Here is a 9,391-nt window from a genome sequence, read left to right on the forward strand (position 1 = left end):
CATAGAACTATAGTCACAATCAAGACACAGAGCAGTTCCATAACACAAAAGAACCCAAGACATGGGCCTTTTTAACTACATCCATTGCAGCCTTGAACAAAATGAGGGATCCTGCTAGGAAGGAAGAAGGGAAATGGATTTGGGGTAGGCAACAAGCGGTACCTGCCACAAAGGGCAGCTATTTTAAGGAGAGGTGTTTTCCATGATCTTGGAGATATGAATAGATTCCATCCACCCCCATCCTTCCTCCCAACACGTACACTCCTTTTGTTCTTTAGAAATCTCTCAAACAAATGCCATACAATTTGATTTATCTCATGCTAGAGGTCTGTAACGATCCCATTGAGATGTGGAATTCATGGTTTCAAGGAACAGCAAATGTATGCCTGAGTTCAATACCACTAAAACCACCCAAGAGACCAATGAAAGAACAAAGGGTTTTTGTTGTTATTGTTCTAATGAGAATAATTCCTTGACATGGGACCAAAAGGCAATACGTATAGGAGAATGAAAAACTCGGAGGGTCTCGGATTGCATCCTGTTTGGACAGGGGTGCTGAGAGTAAGGGTGACCTCTTACGTAGAGAGCCAACCATGATCTGCAGTTCAATTCCAGAATTTCCGGAATGAAACCCAGCAATTTGCTTACTATGGCACCTGTGGAACATTCCTTCTTGTTGTCTAGCATGAACTTTCTTAAAGTGCCAATAATGAGGATAGATGAATAGGAAGAAACATGTACAGAATATGCACATTCCTAGTGGAAAAAATGCATCTCCCAGAAAGTACAAATATATATAATAAAAGAGAATCATTTATTAATTCAGCTCTGAATTTGCTCTGTTAAAACAAGGGCAACCTTGATCTGACATGGTTGATTTGTGGTTCTAAAAAAGGCAACCTCGTGACATTCTAACGTCTTGTATAAGAGTTGTCCTCCCCACAGGTATTAGCCATCGAGCAGTCTGCTGCCATCTCCATTAGTATAATTAGCAAGAGGTTGCTCAGATCCTGGGCAAAATGAGCCCAACCATTATCCCAAGTAATAAGACAGCTACAGGGAAAGGATTTCACCCTTCTGAACACATCCTTTTGAAATGATGCCTTTTCCACAAGTTTTGAGGTAGTTATTGGCATGATGATGGTTACAGTGGATGATACAAGACACCAGAGTAGGTAAGGACCAGTCTGGTCCATACTGCATTGCCATCGTGGTAGTCACACTATGAGGCGGCCAGCAAGGTAAGCAGAGGATGGGTGATGCCAGCATTGTGTACCAGCTCCCCCAAGACGAGTGAGGCAAGCTTCGTTCCACTCTCTCCTTGGCTGCTTTGGGCCCCAGTTCTAGGACATACTCTCAATAGCTAAGACTGGGTGATACATTTTTTGTGTACTCATTTCCTTTCATGTTAGAGGCGAGTTTCAGAACCCAAAAGGTGTTAACAGCCAGAGACGTGTACAGAGCTAGTAAAACCTCAAGTTGCAGGCGGTAAACGAGTAGCATCTGTAAGTGAAACAGATCAGTGTGTGACAGTAAGGGGTGGTGAGAACTGTGCCTAAGGGTAACATGAATATGCTACCCAAACACATTCAAATTCACACACACACACACACCCATAACAAACAAAGAAAACATGAACAAACACAACGTTATGCTTGCTGGACAGCGTGGAGGACAAATCCAGTATGGGATCTCCCACCATGAGACTTCTAGCAAGTAGAAGACCAACTTAAGACTGGTTGTATTCTTTCACAACTCTGCACTTTTCCTTTATTACATAGCTAAAGTCCAAGTTTCTGTCTTTGTTACGGTGTCTTCCACTTGAAGGCATTTTTACAACGGGTTCAACTATAATATTTTATCTCAGTCTCTAACACAGGTGATCCACTTTTCACTTGACCTGCAAAGCCTGTAAACCGGCACGCTGATTAGTATTGCATTTTAGACACCAAGCATTGATCTCTGGTGGCATCAGATAGCTTCATGTAGGTAACAGATGTCTAAGCGCATAGTTGCCAAGTTCTGAGAGCTTGCATTCTCTTGCGGCCCAATCCACAGAGGAGAAAGTAGAGATGGCCAATCTTAAAATCGGGAAATCCTGTGTATGTTTTATGGGACAAAATCGGTTGTATTGATACTAAGTAAATATTAGGTGATGAATACGCAATGGTTTCTATGGTCAAGAGTCCCCAAATACAAATATTTTCCTAAAAGTGTTTGAAATATCGTTTCATTGAACAGCACTTGTGAGACTAAAGAAGGAATGTGGTCACCTGCAATGTAGTGGCACATATCCCAGGTTGGACCAGGAGGGTGTATACTTGATGTGATAGATTCAAGTTGACAGCAAGGATGTGGAGTCTGAGCCCTTTCCCTTGACTCTATATGGAACTCTATGTTTGCTTGCATAACAGAATGCAGAGAATGTATATTCTGGAACTTCTAGGGTTACGCCTTAAGATATCTTATGACGTCTGGCTACTCCTGAGTTCTATCCTTTTAAAATGAATGGGTAATTCAGTAAGTAAAATATTTCTCTGAGTTCTGTGAGCTGCTCCACCAATTTAATTGAACCCAAGGAGAGGGTTCGATTATAGCTAGTGGTCAGTCAGAGCAAAAGGAACAACCTGGACTCGTTGTTATTGTGGGGGAGTGAGCGCCAGTCTTAAGGGACTGAGTCCTTAACCTGTGGGATCTGACATTATCTCCAGGTAGATAGTGCCAACGTGGAGTTGAATTGTGAGACACCCAGCTGGTGCCCGAGAACTGCTCCGTGGGGGAAAACCCCACTGTCCACTTTGGAATTGAGTGTGGAGCATTTTACGTGCTCTAGTTCAAGGCCCTATGTAGGATCAGAGCAAACATTTGCATTGTAATTACTGTTGCCAGGCACGGTAGCACGCACACTTCTTGCAAAAAATCTATGAACTAAGTGTTATTATTATCATCCCACAGAAAAATTACATAACTTGTCCATGGACACTCAGCTAGGAAGGCGGCAAAGCTAGGATTCAACGTCAGGCAACCTGACTTCCAGAGTCTGTGCTGCTGGTGCACTAAAATCACAACACTCTCTTTAAAAAATTAGATTCCTTTTATTCAAACCAAGCAAACTCTCCTAGTGTGCTCCATCGATCCCTGTTAGGTGGTCTATTTAGGCAGGCCACTTGTTCTTTGCTTCGCTTTGGGCAATACGGACCAGCTGCACGAAGGACCACGCAGCCTGGTGTGATGCCACGGGAGAATGTTAAGGAATGCCACACCACAGAACCTGATCACATTACACAATGCTCTATTTATAAGGATCCCCAGGAAAAAAAAATCTTTCCTGACATTACGGTCAGGAATAGTTACAATTGTTCTGAACAATTGGTTCGCTTTGAATAACTACTATTTGGTTTAAAAACAAATATATGGCCCTACTACCGAGGACCTCAGGTTATGCATTTTTCTATCTTCCTCTACCCAGGGGTTATTTTGTGCTCTAACCTTTGCTCCCTAGATTCTGTGCTAATTCCTTACTTTAATGTGCTCGTAATTTGTGAATACTTGTATGTTTTTCTAAGCACATTTTATTTTATTTTATTTTTTAAGGGTTATTTACTCATTTTGAGAGAGAGAGAGAGAGAGAGAGAGAGAGAGAGCAGAGGAGGAACAGAGGGAGAGGGAGAGAAAAAATCCCAAGCAGGCTCAGTGCTATCAACACAGAGCCCGACACGGGGCTCGATCTCACGAACTGCAATATGATGACCGGAGCCAAAATCAAGAGTTGAACATTTAATCGACTGAGCCACCCAGGCGCCCCTAAACACATTTTCGAGTAAGACAAGCTATCAGTCAATTAATAAAATCATGTGTACGAAGATAGTTTTGAGGTCTTGTGCAGCAGAATTTAACTCTGAGTATCCTGATCTTGACTCTGAAGTATGGGTGTATATGCAAATTATACCATTGGTCACCCCACTGGAAATTCTAGAATATTACTAAAAGAAAGTTCCTGGGAAAATATTCCACTGAGAGAAGACAGGCCAGAGAAGAAGAAAGAGATTTGTTGAAGACGGCAACAGTGAGAATGCTCTCAGGTAAAAGAAACAAAAATACTAAACTATAAGGAGATATACAATTTAAGCACAGCAATTTTTATTTAACAAGAAGTCTAGGGGTGCCTGGGTGGGTTCAGTCGGTTGAGCGTCCGACTTCAGCTCAGGTCATAATCTCGCAGTCCATGAGTTCGAGCCCCGCGGCCAGCCCTGTGCTGACAATCTCAGAGCCTGGAGCCTGCTTCAGATTCTGTGTCTCCCTCTCTCTCTCTCTGCCCCTCCCCTGATCACATTCTGTCGCTGTCTCTCTCTCAAAAATAAACATTAAAAATTAAAATACCCATATTGGAAAAAAAAAAGAAGTCTGGAGGCAGCCCCTTTCAGGGTTCCTTCATTAGCTCGGCCATGACAGTATGGATGACTGGGGTCCGCCACGCATTCTCTTGGACTCCACCCTGGATGGTAAGGCGGCTGTTGCCACTTCCTCCAGGGCTCCTTCACCTGACTGCTTCCAAAGGCAGGACACAGAGGCCAGGCAGGGTGGTAAGCAAGCTCTCCGTAGATACTCGTCTGCTTTCATCACGGAGGAAGAATCCTTCTTAGAAGGACTCCAGAAGACTGCCCTTACATCACCCTGTTCAAAACGATGTGACAGGGCCGTTCTTGGCTGCAGGGGAAGCTGGGAAAGGCAACATTGAGTTTTTATCCTTTATGGTAGAAAGCAGAAAAGCAAAACTGGGGCTGGGAACAGTCTTGAAGCAGCCAAATATTGCTGTCTGCCACGAAAATTCAATACTAAAAAAACACTGGGGATATAAAATATTTAATAATGTTGATGGCCTGCACAACAGCCAATCAGAAGAGAGGATGGCCTTGAACAGCTGGTTAGACCGTAGCGGGGGCTGCCGTTTCCGTATTAGTCTTGATTACATACAAATCCCCAAAAACATTAGTGAAATTCTCACAAGAATGTTCATGTCAACTTTGTAGTTCTTCCCAGGAAGGAAATACAAGAGCTTTTATTTAATCGGGCTTTGAGGAGAGGGGTGTGCTGGTAGTCAGCAGTCCATAGGGAGACTTTCAGGGGTTCCTCTTCAGGTTGGAGGGCAGGTCAAGGCCACAGGTCCCTCAAATGACCACCTGCCTTTGTCAGAGCGGCTCTGTGTTTGTTCTGTTTCTGTACTGAGTTTAAAAAGCAGTTAGCTGCTAGCAAAATGTCTGAAAAACACGGGTAATTTGTGGCAGCTGTAGTGTAGGGTTTCCCAAAAAGTGATCTGGATCAGAATCCCCTAGGCATGCTTGTCTAAAATTCATCTTCCTAGATCTTATTCCAGACCCATAAATTAGATATTCTGATTCATTGATTTGGGGTAGGGCCCAAGTGTCTGGATCTGAAGCAAGATCTCAAACTGGAAACCCACCAGGATCCCCTAGACCCAAAACCGCCCTAAAAAGTCACCTATTTCAATAATTAAAGATGTGAGCAAAGATTAAGTTACAAGGATGATTATCCCTGCTTGTCTTTAATGGTGATTTTTTTTTTTTCTTTCCTAAATTCTTGTTTGACATTCAGCCTTGAAATGCTCATACGGATTCTGAAATTACATTTCTGGTTTCTCTTGGCTTGTGTCTACGTAGGCAAAGTAAAAAGTGAAATATTCATTGGAAGTGTTATATATAAATCACTTCTTGGTCCCTGCCGGGAATGCTTTGTTCCTTTCATCAATTGGGCAATATTTTAGAATAATTGTTTCAAATGACTGATGTAAGCTGTTTTTTTTTTTCCAGGAGTTAAATAAAAACAGGCAAGGACAGACACATGCAAGAAGTACCTTGCAAATGGTAGAAATTCAGGTTCTCTGGTATTAGATCACGGCAGGGTGAGATTAAATTTCAAGCCCGGAGACTTTCATTTCAGTGCTATTCCTGTGATTGCAAAGCATCCTCAAGCATTCCTTCGCAGTAAGAATTACCCTTTCAGTTAATGCAATTGTTCCTAAGAATTAAACAGAAAGGCCCTAAGAAAATTACGGTTTCTTTTTGTGTATCACAATAGGAAAGGATAAACTGTAGATTAATTAAATGCTCTTGCTTCTGTTTCTACGTGGCTTTGGTTTTTCAATTCAGAGTTAAAGCTTATGCTCTTGCACTGAAAAGCCTGTTTATAAGATCATTTTTAATCCTCTTCTGAAAAGGTTTAATTTGTAATGGAGTATGCTCTCTCCTCTACCTTAATTGTTCACAACAAACAATGCAAATGAAAATGTCTTTTATGGCATGGAAAACTGGGGATAAGAGAATTCTCACACATTAGCTTTCAGTATGTTTTTATAAATTCTCCGGAAATGGTATTATATTTGAATAAGGGCCCTCTCCCATTACAATGGAAACATTGAACAAAAGAATGAGAGCACAGGTTTCTGTCCCAGAGGTAAGCCCACCAGGACCCAACATGATAATAAAGAGCAATAGTTTTGATTAATGACTCTAGTGAGTAATAGTTCTGTTCAGGTTTTATCTCCCCTGCCTTTGCTCTCTCCTGGTCCCCCTGCTTCCCTTTCTTTCTCCTTCATTTCAGTGACGTCTCATCTCTCGTTCATCTTTTAGGGTCCTTCGTAGGATTTCTTTAAAATAACATTTTGTGTATTTTAGAAAAATACCAAAGCAATAAGAGAAGAAGAACTGAAACCGGCAATGAGCCACAGTAAATTGCAAGGAAAAAAAAAAAGTGTCCCTAATAACTAAATGTTCAAACGATTTAAGCTGGAAATGTTAGCACGCGCACACACACGTGCACACGAAGAGTAAAAAAAAAAAAAAGCGTACTGGAAAAATAGATCTTACTCAATTGATCCTTTCGAAAAGCACATGACCTCATCATTCACCACTAAAATAAAGAGGCTTCTTAGCATGAAAAGATTCTGTACCTTCATTTTGTCTAGTGTGGGAGTTTTCATTTGCTTCATTTCCATTTAGTTTGTATTTGTATCTTAATAGAAAAAGTCAACCTGATCCCAAGCGGACCTCAAAGCCATGATGCAGAATGGAGACCATTGATAAAAGGTAATCCCCTTTTCTCCCAGCCTGGTGGATGAGATCTGGATGGATTAAATAGATTTGGACCAAACCAACAATGTAGTCATTGATTTATGAAAGTCCCAGCTGTGAGCTTGGCATCAGACCAGAAACCATTTTTTGGATGCCCTACTCAGGAAAGACAGCCAAACCTCTTCTTTGCCAGCAAGGTAGAATCATTAAAGAATCCAGGGATCAGAACACTCACAAAGTTTGGAGACCATAAACTGGCCTTCAGATGTATGTCGTTTGGGTTTTAAATATTTTTAGTGCATTTCCAGCGTTTAAAAATGATTTAACATAGAAAAGCAAGATAACCAAACTTTTGGGGAGAAGTATAAATATCTGGCAACACTGTACCTGCATGTGGCGGTGACTGGCAAGAACGAGGGAGGCACTACCCCCTTTGGACGGAATGTGGGAGCTCTGGTTTCCAGCCTCCACTTCCTTCTCTTGCTTGTGCCTGGCCCTCTTCACTCACATTGCTGACTTCCTGGGCTCTGTGGCCGTCTGAGCGTGTGTCCCCTGATGCAGTCCAATACCTGCACTCTTTCAGATGAGCAGACACAGTCGTAAGAACGGCGGAAGTCAGCTTACCCCTCAGTGGGCTAATGATGAACAGAACTCCGAGGGTCAGACTCCCCTGTGCTGAGAAGGCGATGTGGTATCATTCCAGACACAAGAATCCCAGAGAGAGAATCCCAGAGGTCAGGATGTGTGGGCAGATTTCCTTACCTGGATATGCTTCTGCTGTCTCCCAGTAAACTGGGAGTCACATACCAGAGATTAGAGGCTTACTGTTACTGTTATGAACTACATGCCTGTTCTTACCGGAAAGGCCAGGCCCAATTCCCAGGGCCTGATTAGACATGCGATAGCCCTCCCATCTAACAAAGATTGCACAAGAGCATGCTAAGGGTAGGTCTGGGAGTGGCTGGCCCCCACTGCGGTCAATAGACTCTAGGCACTGCCTGTAGACGATGCTAAAAAAATAATAAAATTGACTAAAAGTCAGCCTACATTTTATTAATACCATGCACTTGCAAATCTGAACCATGTCAGTTACATAGAGATGTTCCTCCCTAAAAAAATACGTTGTTGTTTAACTGCTAAACAATCACTGTGGTTATCATTGAAGCTTAAAAATATATATGTAAGCAGAAAATTAACATATTTCAGTACAGCTGCGTGACACTCAGAGAATTCTCAGTGAGACAGCCTGACCCACAACACCTAGACCTAGCTATATATGAATTCCCTTTGAGAGTAAATGAGTAACGGTTTGAAATCCTTTGAGCTGGCTTCAGGCTAAGTTCCTGTACCACGCATTCCTGTATTTAAAGGGTGACTTGGAAATAAATAATGATGGCACGATGATTGCAAAGACGAGAAACAGAACTTGAGTGACGAATTCATTGCATCGTGTTTTAATTTCTGTTTATAATTTTTCAGCTGCAGAGGCATTTGCTTAAAGCCCCTAGAATCAATCACACTATCTTGAAGACACAAATCTATGGGTAGATGCATTTTGGAGGATTTATTATAAAGTGGAGTTTTTAAGGTCTCTGCCAAATTGATCCTTACATTTAAAGTATTTCAGAATTATTTCCACATATGTTGCTTAACATAAAAACAACTCTTGGAAATTAAAATGAATAAAGTATGTTCTCTCATCAACTGCAGATGAAATAGATTGAAAACTCTAGGTATACTCTTTTTTTTCCAGGAATATGTGAAGAAGATTAATTTTGGTGAGGTCATCAACAAATAGCAAGAAACGAAGCCTCAAAAACGAACTGTGATGTTGTTATTCATTACTCTGGGTGAACCCTATTATGTTATACATTCTCTTCTTTGAAGATCGCATCAATGTACTTAAAAAGTATTAATCTATTACTCTGCGCTTCTTTGAAGCCATTAGTATCATGAATCCTTTTACTTCAGAATAACACTAAAAATAATTTTATCTAATGAAGAGTGGTGGTGTTAAAAAAGGATAAGCTCCAGGCGGCAATTATGCTAGACCTTTCACCTTGTGAAGTACCATGCTTCACCTTTACCCCAAACTAGATTCCTGTGACTTATCAGATGTGGGCAGCAGGTTTTCACCTGGCCTCCATCTGGGTGGAATTTATTATCTATCATAGAATTCTCTGCACTATGAGATTTTCCTAGAGGCCCCACTCCTGAAGAGTCAGGGAGTTATTCACTCTTCAGTTGATGCCGTCGTACTTTGCCCACAAAAAAACATGTCATAAATAAATATTTGCCTGACT

The 9,391-nt window shown here is 41.5% G+C and overlaps 1 long non-coding RNA gene across 2 annotated transcripts in view; it reads right to left on the bottom strand.

Moving 5' to 3' along the window:
• The window catches only part of LOC109251366 (uncharacterized), a 59,309-nt gene extending 51,380 nt beyond the window's left edge, over window positions 1-7,929 (bottom strand). Inside the window, exons 1-2 of one of the 2 annotated variants that reach the window (XR_002073487.2) lie at window positions 7,851-7,929; window positions 7,476-7,664 (exon numbers count right to left, since the gene is read on the bottom strand). This is a non-coding gene — a long non-coding RNA (uncharacterized LOC109251366). The other variant, XR_008422621.1, reaches the window with a different exon arrangement.
• Window positions 7,930-9,391: the final 1,462 nt, after the last annotated feature.

The sequence above is a fragment of the Panthera pardus genome, unplaced genomic scaffold (genome assembly GCF_024362965.1).
Source record: "Panthera pardus isolate Hobbes unplaced genomic scaffold, ASM2436296v1 HiC_scaffold_16, whole genome shotgun sequence".
NCBI classification, from domain to species: Eukaryota; Metazoa; Chordata; class Mammalia; order Carnivora; family Felidae; genus Panthera; species Panthera pardus.